This window comes from Meleagris gallopavo, chromosome 8, assembly GCF_905368555.1.
Source record: "Meleagris gallopavo chromosome 8, MGAL_WU_HG_1.1, whole genome shotgun sequence".
In the NCBI taxonomy this organism is placed as follows: Eukaryota; Metazoa; Chordata; class Aves; order Galliformes; family Phasianidae; genus Meleagris; species Meleagris gallopavo.
The window spans coordinates 28,948,184-28,962,900 of NC_139411.1; the positions used below are offsets into that span (position 1 = coordinate 28,948,184).

At 42.0% G+C, this 14,717-nt stretch overlaps 1 long non-coding RNA gene across 1 annotated transcript; it reads right to left on the reverse strand.

Annotated features, from left to right (window-relative positions):
• Positions 1-219: 219 nt before the first annotated feature.
• LOC146543889 (uncharacterized) lies at positions 220-14,171 on the reverse strand. The gene is made up of 3 exons (XR_014884775.1): positions 4,575-14,171; positions 4,050-4,272; positions 220-2,658 (listed from the first exon to the last, which is right to left on the reverse strand). It is a non-coding gene; the product is annotated as an uncharacterized LOC146543889 (long non-coding RNA).
• Positions 14,172-14,717: the final 546 nt, after the last annotated feature.

Consider the following 14,717-nt stretch of genomic DNA (forward strand, 5'->3'; position numbering starts at 1 on the left):
AACACACCCCAACACAAGCACAGCCCCAGCACAGTAAGTAGTTAAGCTTGATATAGAATCATTCGTAGTTTCTCATTTGCTTATGTTAGAGATCAGCTTGTTCAGAAAATCAGCACCCAACACCATGTTTTACCATAAATTAAAACAATTAGAACACAAATCACATCTTGAATCTGTTAACTTTCAGATAAGTATAATTAGACCCCAAAATGCTTTAAGTAGTGTTTACGCATTTATTTACCAAAAGACAATTATTTAAACAAAGAAACATTTCCAGTTAATTGATAGAAAGATATGAGAAAATGTAATTAGTTATCATTAGAGCGTGGGGCCCTTTATTGTTCAATGGGACGTAGCTGTGGGAAGTGCTGGCAGTGCTCCTGTCTCCAGGGCTTGCTTTGGAGGATGAGTGGGTGGCTCTGGTTGGACCCAGCAGCTGACAACACTGAAGGGTCTTTTCCTCAGCCCCACATAGACAAGTGGGAGAGACTGTAATGAATCACTGCAGACAAATCTGGGTCTGAGTGGTGGAAATCAGACAGAATTATGCTTGACAAAAGAATTACACCAGTGAGGGAAGAAGAAAGAAGTCCTATGTCCTTAAGCTATTCAGCTCTCCAAAGCACAATACAACAATATTACCTTTTGTACAATAAGAGAGCTTTTTATACCAATATGATGTGAAGTAGCTTTACTTGAAAGGTTTCTTCTGCGTTTTCAAAAATCCTTCTGGTTTCCCAGAGGGAAAATGGGGATTACACCAGTAAACCCTGAGCAAGCATGCCCATTGCAGGAGCGTTTGTTCAGCACAGAACCAACACTGATCATTTCCTTAATTACAGCAACTCAGACAATTACTTTTCCTTTGTCAGAATGACTTTGAGCTAGATGAGCTGCCTCCTGTAAAACACAAACCTTTGTGTTTTGTGTAAGTTTGTGTTTTGTGTAAGTTTGGCTTTACATCCTCCCAACTACTTGAAAACAATTGCCTCAACTTTCTATATTAGCTGTTGGGAAATGTCTAGCAAGAAATCTTTAAATCAAAACTTCCAAATCTTCAACTCAAAACTACTCCAATTTTGCTGTCATAAACCTACTGCTTTCAATTGACTGAAACTCCCAAAATGAAAAATCCAAAACCTTTACAAAGAACCACAGAATTTCAGTTGTGATACCTCAACCATAATCTCAGTTAGGGATGATGTCTAGTTCTTTATGCAGTAGATAGGAGCCATGCAGGCCTTGCAAAATACGCAAACTATCCAAACCAAGACAACAAAGTCTTGGTTTGAATGGAATTAAACTCTTTCTAACCTAATATAAGATTAGAACAGGAGACACGATCAAGTTTAGGTAATTGTGGTTTCAGAGATATTCTTCCATTCTTTGCAATGTCGAAGGCTATAGGAAATAGCGATTCTGCCAAAATCCTGTCCCGAAAATGTACCTAGGATTTACCTCATTTCTTCTTTCATCCCCACCTCCAGTCTCACTCCTCTTTACCAATTAATTATCTCAGCACAACTACATGGAATATTGATACATGCAAGCAGAACTTACAGAGTGATGTATGCATTGCACAAAGGAATGCTTTTGTAGTCATTTATACAGTCCTATGTAGTAGGAGGCAGAAATTCACTATGTTCTGATTGGTATATGGATAGTTTCCATTTCTGGAAATGAATGTCACATCCTTATTCTATTTTTCTCCTCATCCCTTCTCAAGATCTAGTCTTATGTCCTACGTCCCATAACACATGAGTTAGCCATACATTTGTCCCAAGTATCTCCTTACAGCTCCCACAGCAACAATCTGCACTCCACGCCAATAGCAAGTAACTAGATGAAAACTTTAGCTATTCCTCCACTTTACTGGGCTCTAGGTGGGCTGGTAACAGGCAAAAAAGGAGAAGAAATTGAAATGCATTAGTAGTACTCAAGGTGGAAAGTTTGATATAATGAAAATGTATGCTTCTAGTCATGCAAATGCAGCTTTACAAACAGTGTTAATAGGAAGCACGTGGCTCAGATTTTCTTCTTCTGGTTTCAGATTATCTGCTTTTGCTTTCTATTAAACACATAACATTACTCTCACAAGTACCAGCTATTTTCACACATAAGCAGTAAAGAAGAGGGCCTGGAAGAAGATGCAGTAAAACATGAACAACATTAATTATAAATACTGCTTCAAAATTATTTATGTTACATTGCCACAGAGTTCTCTGGGCTTACTTGAACATCTTAATCACTAACTAATTGAGGACTTATGTCCTTCCTTGTTTCTTCAGTTCTTTCATCTTCAAGAAGCAGGTTTCCGTAGCAGCGGATCAGTCAGGCCCGAGCCTTTTATTAGGTACATCACTGGTGGAGCCTATATTTCATGAATAGCTCACACTCTTCTTTTTCCTCCCTCTTTTCCTTTTAAAGCCAGACCATCCTTACTCATTTCTCTACAAATTCATATATATATATATATATATATATATATATATATATATATATGAAAGGACTGTTCACTAACTCTGAAGTAGATACTTGATATTATGTGCCAGTTTCTTCTGTGTTCAGCTCAGCTGACTCCAGAGTTGCTCTAGATAGGAGTCTGTATCAAAGGAAGGAGAACCAGCTTCCACTGCATTTGGCTGGAAAACACGAGTTCTAAACCAAAGAAAAAAAAAAAAATAAGAACAGGATACAGGGAGGACATATCCCCCAAGATGACTGTTTGGAGAGGGATTGTCAAAAAAAGCAAGCTGAACACTTTCACCACCTCATCCCAAACAACCGTTTAGTTTGCAACATTCTGTGCTGTGCTTTTGTGTATGCTGTGTGTGTGTGTGTGTGTGTGTGTGTGTGTGTGTGTGTGTATATATATATATATAAATATAAATAATCTCCACATTTCAAACCTCCCAACTGAAAACAGATTTCAGGGGGTGGGGGATGGGAAAGGTCGATTAGACAACTCTATTTCTTTATTACAACCTACATACTTTTCATCGATTAAGAATGTGGACCATTAAGATACGTCACAATTTAAAAGAAGATTTCAGAGAACACATTTTTGTCAATTCAAGTGCTGTCTGGCTGTATAATCAGTAGCAAAACAAAGAATTTCTCTTTCTGTCTGAGACACAAAATAGAATGCAGATTTGAGGCACGTCTCTTACAAGACTGCGTTCAGAGTGATTCCCTTCAAGGACTGTGTAAATCAACACTCAGCCTGAGACTCTTAATTTATACCTGCCATCACATTCACTTACAGACCCAGCACCCAAATAGCTACTCGTTCTCCTCACATACCTTCCCCCAAAGATAACTAGTGGCTTGCATGATATATAATATCTGCTGCAACGTACCGGTGGAGACAAGAAACTATTTTGTTGATGAGCAGAGGCACAGACAGATCCTGTCTCCCTCCCAGGCACTCAACAAAACTCTTTTTTCTTTCTCCTGTCTGGTTTCTCTGAGATTCCTTTATTATTTATTTTTCCTAGTAGAAATAAGAAAATCTCCTCAAATTTCTGGACCTCCAGACCACCTGGTCAGAGATGCAGTGGTGGCTGATCTGCAGGCACCCAGCCTGGCTGGATCCAGGGCAGCTGTATAGGCACAAGCCTGTTCCTAGCTAACATCCAGCTCTCCTGGGAGCCATGCTCTGCGACTCTCCTGCTCCCAAATAACCTTACCATGCACCTATCATAGTCAGTTTATGAAAGGGCAATAAACCCTCTTACTGAGAATGTCTTTGGCAGCTTTTGGGCTGCATTTATTACCTTTGTTGTTGTCCAAGAAACCTCAAACATAAGGTAGCACAAAGAGAGGCATTTCAGACTCCACGTGTATCCTTGCAAGAACATTCAGCTGACATATTTCTAGTGGTTTATGCAATATCACCGAGTAATACTGAAATACTGATCCTCATGTATGGATTTCCCACCACTTTCCACATGCTTCCAGCCTTAATTCCAGCAGGGCTGTATCACAGCTATGTCCCTGTGCACAGCAAACATGCTCTCCAAACTCTACTCCTGCAGGAGAATACATACCTGAACTGTGATGCATGACAAGCTCAGCTTAGAAGAGAGATGAGAATGCAAATAAATAAAAAAGCAAACACAGAGCTAAACAAGCAGATGGAGACACGTGAGAAGCCCCCACCAGACAGGCAGCCCAAGGCCCCACACAGCCTGGCTTTCAGCACCTCTGCAGATGGGGCACCCACAGCTTCTCTGGGTAAGACCAGTAATCCAATCTTCAACTCAAATTGTGCTGCAAAGAGATGGGGAAATTGGCTCATATCTTGCAGAAATAAGCAAAAATAACACAAAAGGGGCCTTTGAGATGAACTAGGGGACCTATGCATTTTTATTATTATTATTATTATTTTTTTTTTTTTAAATCATGTCTTTGCTTTTATATTCTCCCTAAAATTCTCTATCTCGGTTTCCAAGTTAGAAGCAACATAGAGTTAGTGAGCAACATAGAGGCCTTTAGGGCAGGATTTTTCTTCCTGCATTGTTTTTTGTCACACATCATTTAAAAAAAAAAAAAAAAACAACCACAACTCTTACCAGCCCGCTTTCATAAACACAACATGTTCTCATGCGTCACAACATACTCCTACTCCTTCTTCCCCTCTGTGACAGGTATTTAATTGAGCTAGAACTTTGTTTCTACTGAGATGCAAATTTGGAAAAACAAGATCACAGCTGCCATGGGCTATGTTAGCTGCAAGATAAAAAAGCAACACCTGTTTTAGGTATGGCCATGTTGAAAGGCAGGTATTCCTCGGGCAACATACCCATGGTAACCAGGAACAAAACTTGTCCTTCTTGTTTGCTTCCTGGAGACTACAGCACAGATATGGCTTAAGAAGGCTGTGTGCAACGTGGATTTCTTTTTTTTTCCTCAAATAATATTGCCTTGTGAAATGTTGCTCATTATCATTTTTAATGTGACATAGAAGACAGCTCTCCATTTAAGTTGCCCGTTAGTCTGATTAATAACTTATTTTTATTTTACATTTTGTGTTTTATGCTGCCTGCGAGGCAAATATTATCAGTGTTTTCCTACAAGGAGTAACACAATTCACAGAACACATTTTATGCCCCAAGATCAGAGAAATAAGTTTAGATTTATAATACCCAAGGACTGTGGCTTTTTATGAAGTGTATAAAGAGGGCATGTTTAATTATGTTTTGTTTATATCAGTGCTTTGTCTGCAGAAATAACATGAATTACCATACCTTCCTATCATTGGCAGTTATTTCTAATGATTGATTAAATTTCTTAAGCGCAGAATGGATTAAATCGCAATTTCCTGCCAATAATTTAGGGAAGAAAAGATACAACTAACCACCCAATTAAAGTAGGAAAGATCAGAGTCTGACCGCTCGAGGCAGATTGCTGTCCATCTTCTATAGTGACAACAACCCAAAAGAAAAAGCTTGAAAGGCTCATCTGAAACAGAGGTACGAAGAGCTAGATCCCAAAGGTTGTGGTTTGAGATGTCTACAGTCCATTCCCAGAGGTGGGAATCATTTCTATCCCAGCAGCAGGGCTGCCTCATTAGGCCTCCCTACTAAATCCCCCCAATATCCCCTTGCCAGGCTGTTTTGTGCTGCTCAACAACACCGAGCTGTCCTCACATCTCTTTTTAATATCAGTAGAGGAACGTTGGGAAGTGCTGGAAGCCCTGGGTGTGGTAGGACCTGCTTTTCTGTCCCGGACAGAGAAGGCCAAACCAAAACAACGTCGGAGGGAAAAATACAGCCTGGCATCAGCAATGCCAAAGGGAAGATGCTTTGTGCTTATCAAGTGAAATAAACCACTGTCACATTTCATCTGCCCAAACCTTTTCCTTTCTTCCAGCTGCTTACCACAACAGCAGCTTTGTTCACCTGCGCGCTATAAAAACATAATAAAAGAAATAGAAATGATGGAAAGAGTTTTCTTCCTGGCAGCCCGGCGAAGCGGCCGGGCTGGTTTGGGAGCCGGGCGCGGCTTTTGCAGCGGTTACCAAATACCATCTAGTGGCTGCGAAGCGCGGTGCAGGCGGCTCTCGATCCGGGAACGCGGAGCTCCGCCGCTGCCCAACGGGGCGGCCCGCGGTCCGTCCTGCGCGGTGCCCGGCAGCCGCGGACACGAAACCGAACGCGGCCGCGGTGGAACGCAGGGAAGGGCGGTTTGTTAAAGGCAGACGCAAAAACGCGCTGCTTACACCCGTGTTTCTCCTTCAGAATCGAGGGTGTCGGTGACACGCAGCAAAGGTCCTGCCGGCGTGCAGCAGGGATGGCTTTGCTCCTGCGGGCAGCTGTAGCAACGTGCAGTGGCACTGCCAGTGTGTGATGAGCAAGGCTGCACGCTGACTAACCCAACGCCTTGCTTTTGTTTTCGCTGCAAGTCTTCTGTATTGGGAAAGGAGGGAGTGACGCGACAAACAATGCCAACCAGTTAGCTAAATTGCTGTTGCATCTAAGTTGGAGTCGGGCAATAACTTGACAAGGAGGTTCCCAAATTTTAGCTTACTCCATATGCAAAGCAGCTCTCCTAGAGCCTGAACCCAGTGTGAAGGTGCATCCCTAGGTTCTGTGTGAAAGGGACGGCCAAAGAAAGGCAGGCCGGGTGCTCATGAACGGGTTTCCTTCTGGCAGCTGGACTCCCACACTCTGCATCGGTGTGTGGGCTCCATGACAAAGTCACTGAAGCCACCAGAGAACAAAGCAGGGAATTCAGAAGGCCACCAGGAGGCTGAGGGCTGGTCCTCAGTAGGAGGGCAGCACAGTGCTAAGAGATACAAGACTGAAATATCCCTGTGCAGGAGCTGCAGCTACACTCAGATATGGCTTTACTGAGTGAGGGTACAGAGAAAGATTGCCAGATCTGCCTTGTCCTGAGGAGTCCTAGGTCTCTTAACCCTTCCTCACTCTAGCAGTGAGCTGCATATGCTCAGGAAGGGATTAACATCACCTCCTTGCCATGCTATGCATTTGCAGGGACCAGCTCACATCTGACAATTGGTGGCAAATCCCAACACTAACATGCCAGCTCAGGGGGCTGACTTGGGCTACTCGCTGTGTTTGCATGGACAGAGAGGCTCTCTTGCCCACCAGGAACACGAGCATGACATTCTCAGAATCGCTCCGTATATTTTTCAATCTGCTAGCACTCTTTCCTAAACCAATGCATCGTTTCCTGTTAGACCAAGACATATCTAGCCGAGTACTCAGCTGAACTACTTGCCTGAAGCTATTCCCCATCACGTTTAACCTCATTCATCTTTTTCCACTATTTACAAATATAGGACCTGATCTTGCAGCCAGCAAGACCCTTGTGGATAGACCCTTGGGCCTGTGCAGAGTTCCAGTGACATTAATGAGATCCTGTTGTGCAGACCGAGCAGCAGCATTACATCAATAATCCATAGTAAAGTCTAATCAACATGAAAGCCAAGCAGCCATCTGGCAGGAGCAAAGCACTCAGTCCTCCACCTGCACGACCTGCTCCTGTGCCAAGAACGTAGAGGGGAAGAGCTTCTTTCTGTCAGGAGACCTCACTGGTTGATGTGAGCAGGGGTTCATGGGGATGGATCAACGGGGTTGATGAGGATAAATCGACAGAGCTGACGTTGCAAAGATCTGAGATACCCACAAATCCTATGGAGGAACAGTGACTGTAGGGCTTCAGACACAATACTGACACTTTGTACTTACTTTCAAACTGCCTCTTGCCCTAGAGGCAATAGTTTTCTGGGACTGTGCCAAAATTACTTACTCATTTTGGTTTTTAAATTATTTTCACCGTGATCACTTTCATCTATGGATTCACACCTATTCAAAACAAATTAAATAAAACAATTTTGGACAGAGCATCCTTGCTTCTTAACAGCTTTTCTTTTGCCTTTTAAATGCTCCCCCTGGACACTGTTATTTCCACATATTTGAGAAGTACAAAAGGAATGCAGGAGTCTGTTTATCCAAACTTGAAACACCGATGTGATCACAGACCTTTGCAGGAGCTCAGATACCACGATGACAGGTGCAATATAAGAACCACCTGTGCAGATTACTTTAGACTTACTCATTATAAGTGCTGGATTCCTTGTGTTTTGCATTCATGAGGAATTCCTGGACTGTAATCCTGTATTCAATTGCAAAGTTGATAATTACGGCATAGTTGGGGAAAGGAATTATTCAACACAAGTGCAAGGTCACTGCTGCTGAACAGGCTATCTTCAGCTCCAACGCAGAAAGATAAGTGGCCACAGCAGTAAGACCAAACAGTGCACCTGCTACCAGGGGCTCATGACCAGGCTTGTGCATGAGAGCAGACCTAAAGTTTTTCAGCAAGTTTTTAAGGAGTATTTTGTACCGAGTGTCTCTTCCACAAAGAAACTAAGATCTCTGTTGTAGGATCACCTTTGTACAAGGGACAGCTGGCAGGGAAGGCATTTACAAACAAAAATGTATACGAGAAAACTTAAAATTGCTCATTTGTGTTCAGTTCCTCACGGTACTTTGGTTGGGAATCTCTAACAGGCACGTTAAACCATACCTCACAGGCTGCATACACATGAAGTGCTAATTAAAACTGTATTAACCCTAATGGATTGGAAAGAAGAAATCTAATTGAGAAAACTTCTGTTTACCTAAGGCTTGCTGGAAAAAACAAATGATCCCATATTTCTTTCCACAGTCTTTTTGTTTTCACCTTTCAGCACTCATACCCAGGATTGCCTCCTCTCCCTCTGTAATTTACTAAAACAATCTCTTGGGGAAAACTTTAGGCATACTAAAGCTCTCACAGCACTTTGCAACAAACCTTGCACCATCTGCAACTTCAGGATACGTGCTGCCACTCTCAAAGCCATGTGAGCAATGGGCTTATGCCACTGTCACAGGCATATGCTCTCTACCTAATTATTCCATCATCTTCTTCCACTGCAAGGACCAGCCTGTTTTCCAGTAAAGGGTGCACCTATTGCTGTCACTTTCTGGGATCAGCCTAGACATTCCATGGATTCTCTCTAGATTTGGACAAGACTTGTCTTCCTTGATTTCCCACATGGATGGGACGGAAGCATCAGTGTGGAGTTCCTTAATGAAAAGGGCTCCTGGTAACACTACTCATAAATGATCTGTTTCTTGAGGAAGGCAGAACAAACCTTTCTCGCGCTCTTATTTCTTTTACTTTCTGCTTTAGGCACTCATGCCCACCTTGCCCCACACCCATGTGTTGGGAACATATCTAAACCTCACATTTCTAAAGCTGAGCACCCCTCCTCCTAACAGCAAACCCTGGGCTGCTGGGGGGGGAAGATAAGCAATAAATAGTCCCCTGAGGCTTGTTGTCCTAATGAATACCAGGCTACAAATTAAAGATGGTTTTAGGAAAACATGGTGAGTTTTAGCCCTTCAAGTATCAGCCAGCAGGTCTGCTGGAAGTTAAAACAGCTGTTTATAGCTTGTTAAGAAGTTGATTGTTTACAAATTAGATTTTCCCTTTGAAAAATCCCACACATCAGCCTGCTATTGTCACTCATCGATACTGAGAGTATCAATGCTAAAGAAGAAAGGCTGACATTAGGTGGTCTAGCCTGTAGGTGAGCTTGTTTTTGCCTCCTGTCATCAAAAATATTCAATATTTTCCTAACCTTCTCATTTCAAATGTTTTTAACCTTGGCTTTCTTTGACACTTAGAAACAATTACAAACAAATGGATTCACAGCTGAGACCATATTAATACAGCATATATATTGACTTTATGTTTTGGATATGTTCAAGAGTTTGGGGCTTATTTCTTCCTGCCCTTACACCCCCAGAAACAAAGGTGAAAAGAAGTATGATATCAAAGAGGAGTTTCTGTATAAGATTTGCTTTCTCACTGACAGCTGTGCAGTCCCACAGGCAGCACAAATTGGCTAGGTGGTAAAGTCAAGGCCAGTGCCTATAGCACTCAGTAGCTTCCTGTGTCTTAATCTTTCTGCTTGGGGAGCAAACTGCAATATGTTTTCACTGACCCATAGCTTCAGTTGCAGAGTGTAGGATTACCTTAATGCACCAAAACTTGAGAGACATCAACTTTCTTTATAGTCCTTCCAGTTCTACACTCTTCCTTACACCATTTGATCCCTCCAGTCACAGCAGAGCAGTCCAGAGGGGAGCAGGGATGCTCTGGGGCTGCCTCCATAACCCCAGGTAGGGCTGGTCCCAGGTCCCCAAGAGCCCCCAGCACTGTATTCCTGTGCCTCCTGCTGTTCTTCCACCCCCAGATTATCTCAGGAGCCTGACTCAGCTAAGGGTCCATAAATCAAACTGCCCAGACAGTCCAGAAGGTAAATTCACAAAAGCCTTTGCGTATCTGCAGGCACTCAGAGGTTGTTTAAAAAAAAATATATATATATACTACAGACTTGTAGAATCTGAAGTGTTCCAAACCCTTTCCAAAAATACATGAAAATCCAAGAAGTGAGCAAACACAGGCTGAGAAGAAGCTGCTGTGCAACACTGAAACAAAACCTTAAGCTTTTTTAAGGCACATGAGTCACTAGAAGATTTACTTCCTACTCACTACAAAACAGGAAAGTTATTAAGCAAGGAAATCCAAACCCAGACGTTTTAAATCACTCCTAAACTGGAGTCCCCAGTAACCGTGCCTGCCAGGCCTTTGGGGCTTTTCAGACAAACACAAAAATACTCACTGATTTTTAGATCCATGGCCTATCTGCCATTCAAATCTTACAACGCGGGTCCAACGTGCAGAAGGAATTTGATTTATTCCAGAAATTTATGAGTCAAATAAATAAATAAATATTATTATTTTTCCCTGGGACTTTATCAACTCTTCTCACCTGAAGAGAAGTTCTCCATCTTTCATGAAAGTTCCTCTGGCAGGAGAAGAAACCATATGATCTTTAAGATCTCTTTCAACCTAAGTCTTTCTACGATTCTGTTATATTGGAGTTACAACCAAAAATAAAATATTGTATCAATGTAATTAGTGTATCAAAATGCAAATCCTTATTGAAAAAGGTCTCATTGACAAAACAGCTAGAAGGAAGCTCATAATAATTCAGAAAATGGAAGAAAAACAAGAAAACCAGAACCCAACAACTTGTATCTAATCAGTCACTGAGTTGGAGAGAGGCCATAGAGACCAAGATACACAGGGTTTTTGACAGTTCTCAGTTACAACTGCAAAACAAAAAACAAGGGTGATAGGAACAACATTACGTTGGATATAAACAATAATACTAGTTCCTAATTTTTGTTTGTTCTTTAACATGGTCATATTTAATGCCACATTCAAGCAGCACCCTTATCTTAAGCCAGCCACATCTTACAAAGATTTAAACAAAACTTAAGAAATTATGGCAGTGAGCAATAACTTCAAAATTAAAGGATTTCATTTTCTGCTACCTGTCTCCTAAACTAGGAACATTCATTCCACTTTTCCAGCTTTTTCTTGTGTTGTACTGGCCAGTACGAGAACTGGCATTGCACAGTCAAATAAATGACTCACATCAGCATCCTTAAGACAAACTCGGAGACTGTAGGACTGTCAACAAGCAAGAAAAGTCAATTTGAGATCCACAGACTGTTATTCACAATGGGAGAACCGGTTGTTCTTTTGCTTGTCAGATACCATGAGAGGAAGACATCCAGTACTTACAATTGAGTCCAATGGATTGTTCCCATACAATCAGTACCATGGGTGAAAAAAATTCTTGGAGTAAAGCCCCGCCAGGAGCAGGTGGCTCAGGAATGCCAAATGCTCTAGGACCCTGTTTTAGCCAGCACAGAGGAAGATGTGCTCTTCTCCCTGCAGTTTTCCTCCATACACTGCTCCTTCTCTACTCCCATAGCTCTATCAATCTTTATCAGTCGGTATCAAAGACTGGAAGAAAAGTAGCTTCCCTTTCTCCCCTTCACTTTCAGGGCTATAGGAAACTTCAAGTGAAATGTATAAAACTCCAGCACAAGTAAAGAGATCCAAATTTCCTAGAGTGCCCAGTGATTGAGGACCAATTGAAGTTATCTAAAAACCCCTAGCTATTTCTGAAACACCAAGTCAAGCTGAAATACTGAGTTCACCAGCAGGACTCACAAAATTCAAAATATTTTAATACGCCTTCAGGGAAAGAAGGAGTTAAAGAAATTATCTTGCGTTTAGTATTCATCTTTTTTCAGCCTTGTCAGGTAGCAAACCACAAGACCAGGCTTGACTTGGAGCACCAGCTCTGTGCTAACATAGTCTTGTGGGTAGCCTAACGTAATATTAATAGAATTGACATCTCTGTTGATATCAGTTCCAAGTGTAGGATTGAATTTAACAGTTTGTGCAACTGTATTTGAATTTTGATCATAAAGACGCAAGCTGTGTTAACATGGCCAGAGGCAGAGCCAGAGTCACATTGAGCAGAAAGGATTTGGGGCTCATGTTTATATAGTATGATCTACACAGCAGAGAATACAGACTACTCCCATATATTGTTCCAGAATAGGTATTGTCTTGTAACAATAAAAACGTCACATAGTCAGCATTTCATCTTAAATTGACCCTTACTTGACTTTCTAGAAGACCAATAATACAAAGAGGAAAGAAACCTTTCAGAATATCCTCTACCTGCTGACTCATTTTTGTCTCCCTCTCCAGCATGAAACCTGGACAAACCCAAGCATTTACTTGCACTTATATTTTAACCAAAAATTTGAGAAACCCTATCTGCCCTGGGTTACACTAAGCCCTCTGCTCTGTACTCCTACACCTTGGTTTCTGGAAGGGATTACCCCTTCAACTGAGGACCAGTTTTCCTGATGTAATACCATAATACAGTAAAAAGCACAGTAATGATATGAGAAGAGCAAAATCCCAGGCTGCAGCAAATGAAGCTCTGATCAAATACAACAGCTAGGGATACAGAAATAAAGGAAAAAAACTACTTACCTTCAGAAAGCTTCAGGTATACAGGGATCTTTAACAAGATACCCTTGCTTCCACTGCCAGCCCTTAAATGAGGTCTGGGAAGGGGTGGATCCAGGCTCCAGCCCTTCCAGTCACTCAGCTGCATTACATGCACCTGAGCTCCCCTGGGTTGGCCCTGCCTTCCCACCAGGTGCTCAATAATTGCTTCAGGCAGTGACTTAGCATTTCTGCTACGCCAGGAATGCTTGCAAAGCCATGAAAATAAAATGGCAACAGGAGCATGCTCTGCTTGGGTACCCATCCTACTACTGCAAAGGCCAGTTCCACTCCCTGTGTGCAAGCTTAGTCACAGAGAGTAAAATTACTCACCTGAGAATTGTTTTGCTTAGTTAGCTCTCTAGGTAAAAATGTCTCATGGAGAAAAAAAAATGGATAAAAAAATCAGGGAGCAGATTGAGAAGGGTACATTTTTTCCAACTTGGTTTGCTCTGGTAGGAAACTTTATGCATGTATATATATATATATATATATATTTTTTTTTTTTAAAGAATCCTTAACATAAAAAAATCTGAACAAAACCAAACTAAACCCATCTGCTCAAAGTGTGTACAGTCAAGGAAACTGGCAGAATGAAACAGAAAGTACTAAAAGTTAATTCTTCGTGCTGCTTGCTCTCCTGCCTTGTGTGCCTGATGCCAAAACCCCATGCATTTCAAATTCAATCCACTGCAATTACACCAGTTCCAACCACGCACTGTGCATCTGGAGGAGCACAGTGAGCAAGAAATGGATTTACCTCAGTGAAGGTGTCAAGGGAACAGTCAGCAGGCCAGAATCGTGTCCAGCCATTTGTTCAGATAGACAGTAGTTAAATGAAAAATCCTTTCCACCCTATACTGAGATCCTGCTCACAAAGACTTTGTGCTATTTTATCTGTTTTGGTCAGGGTCCTGTTTTTATCCTGATCCTAAAAACCTTTCAAATACACTGCAGGCTGCTATGCAGGTACAGAATTTACCTCTGGGAGCACCATTTGGCTGCTGTAAAATATGCCACGCTAACATGTTACTGTACCATGATGGGACAAATATCTCATGTTCAGATGAATCCTTACAATGTAAGTCTATGGAAGTGTGACATCTTCTGAAATTCCATCTTCAGACCACAGGCAGACAAATTTGTTGGAGACTCTGCTGACTAAATCCGTGTGATAGATTTAGATATGGCATTTGCAGAAAGTGGATGGCTCTTACCAAAGTCTCAGAACTGCTTCCAGTACTGCTGGATATTCCAGTGCTGTCCCCAGGAGCCAGAGAAACTCAGCTTCTGTGAGCATCTGGTGGCTGGCGGGAAAATCACTGTCAAGGTGCTGTGGCAGATGTTGCTGTCATCACGTCTGCAATGAGGAAATAATTGTGAGTGAACACTTCGTTTTTGTACCACCCAACATACTTAGAACACAGAGGAAAGCAGAACAAACATTTATTTAGAAAGCATGAAAATATCTGGGGGAAAGGAAGCCTATGGTGCAGGGAGTCCTGAAGACCAGTATTTATGAAGTAAAATGCTTTTGTGAGAAAGGGAATGGAATAGAAGCAGGTGGTTGGGCCAGGCAGGGGTGCAGTGCTTTGTTTCTAGTCACTCACTTTGGACTGTACTGTAACGATCCATTTGAGTCAGGTGGCTGTAGCTATCCTGGGGACGTGTATAAAGGAAACCAAGCAGGAGACGAGAGAGAAGGGCCACTTTCCATCTTATCACACAGAAGACTGAGGAAGGAACTGCACTTT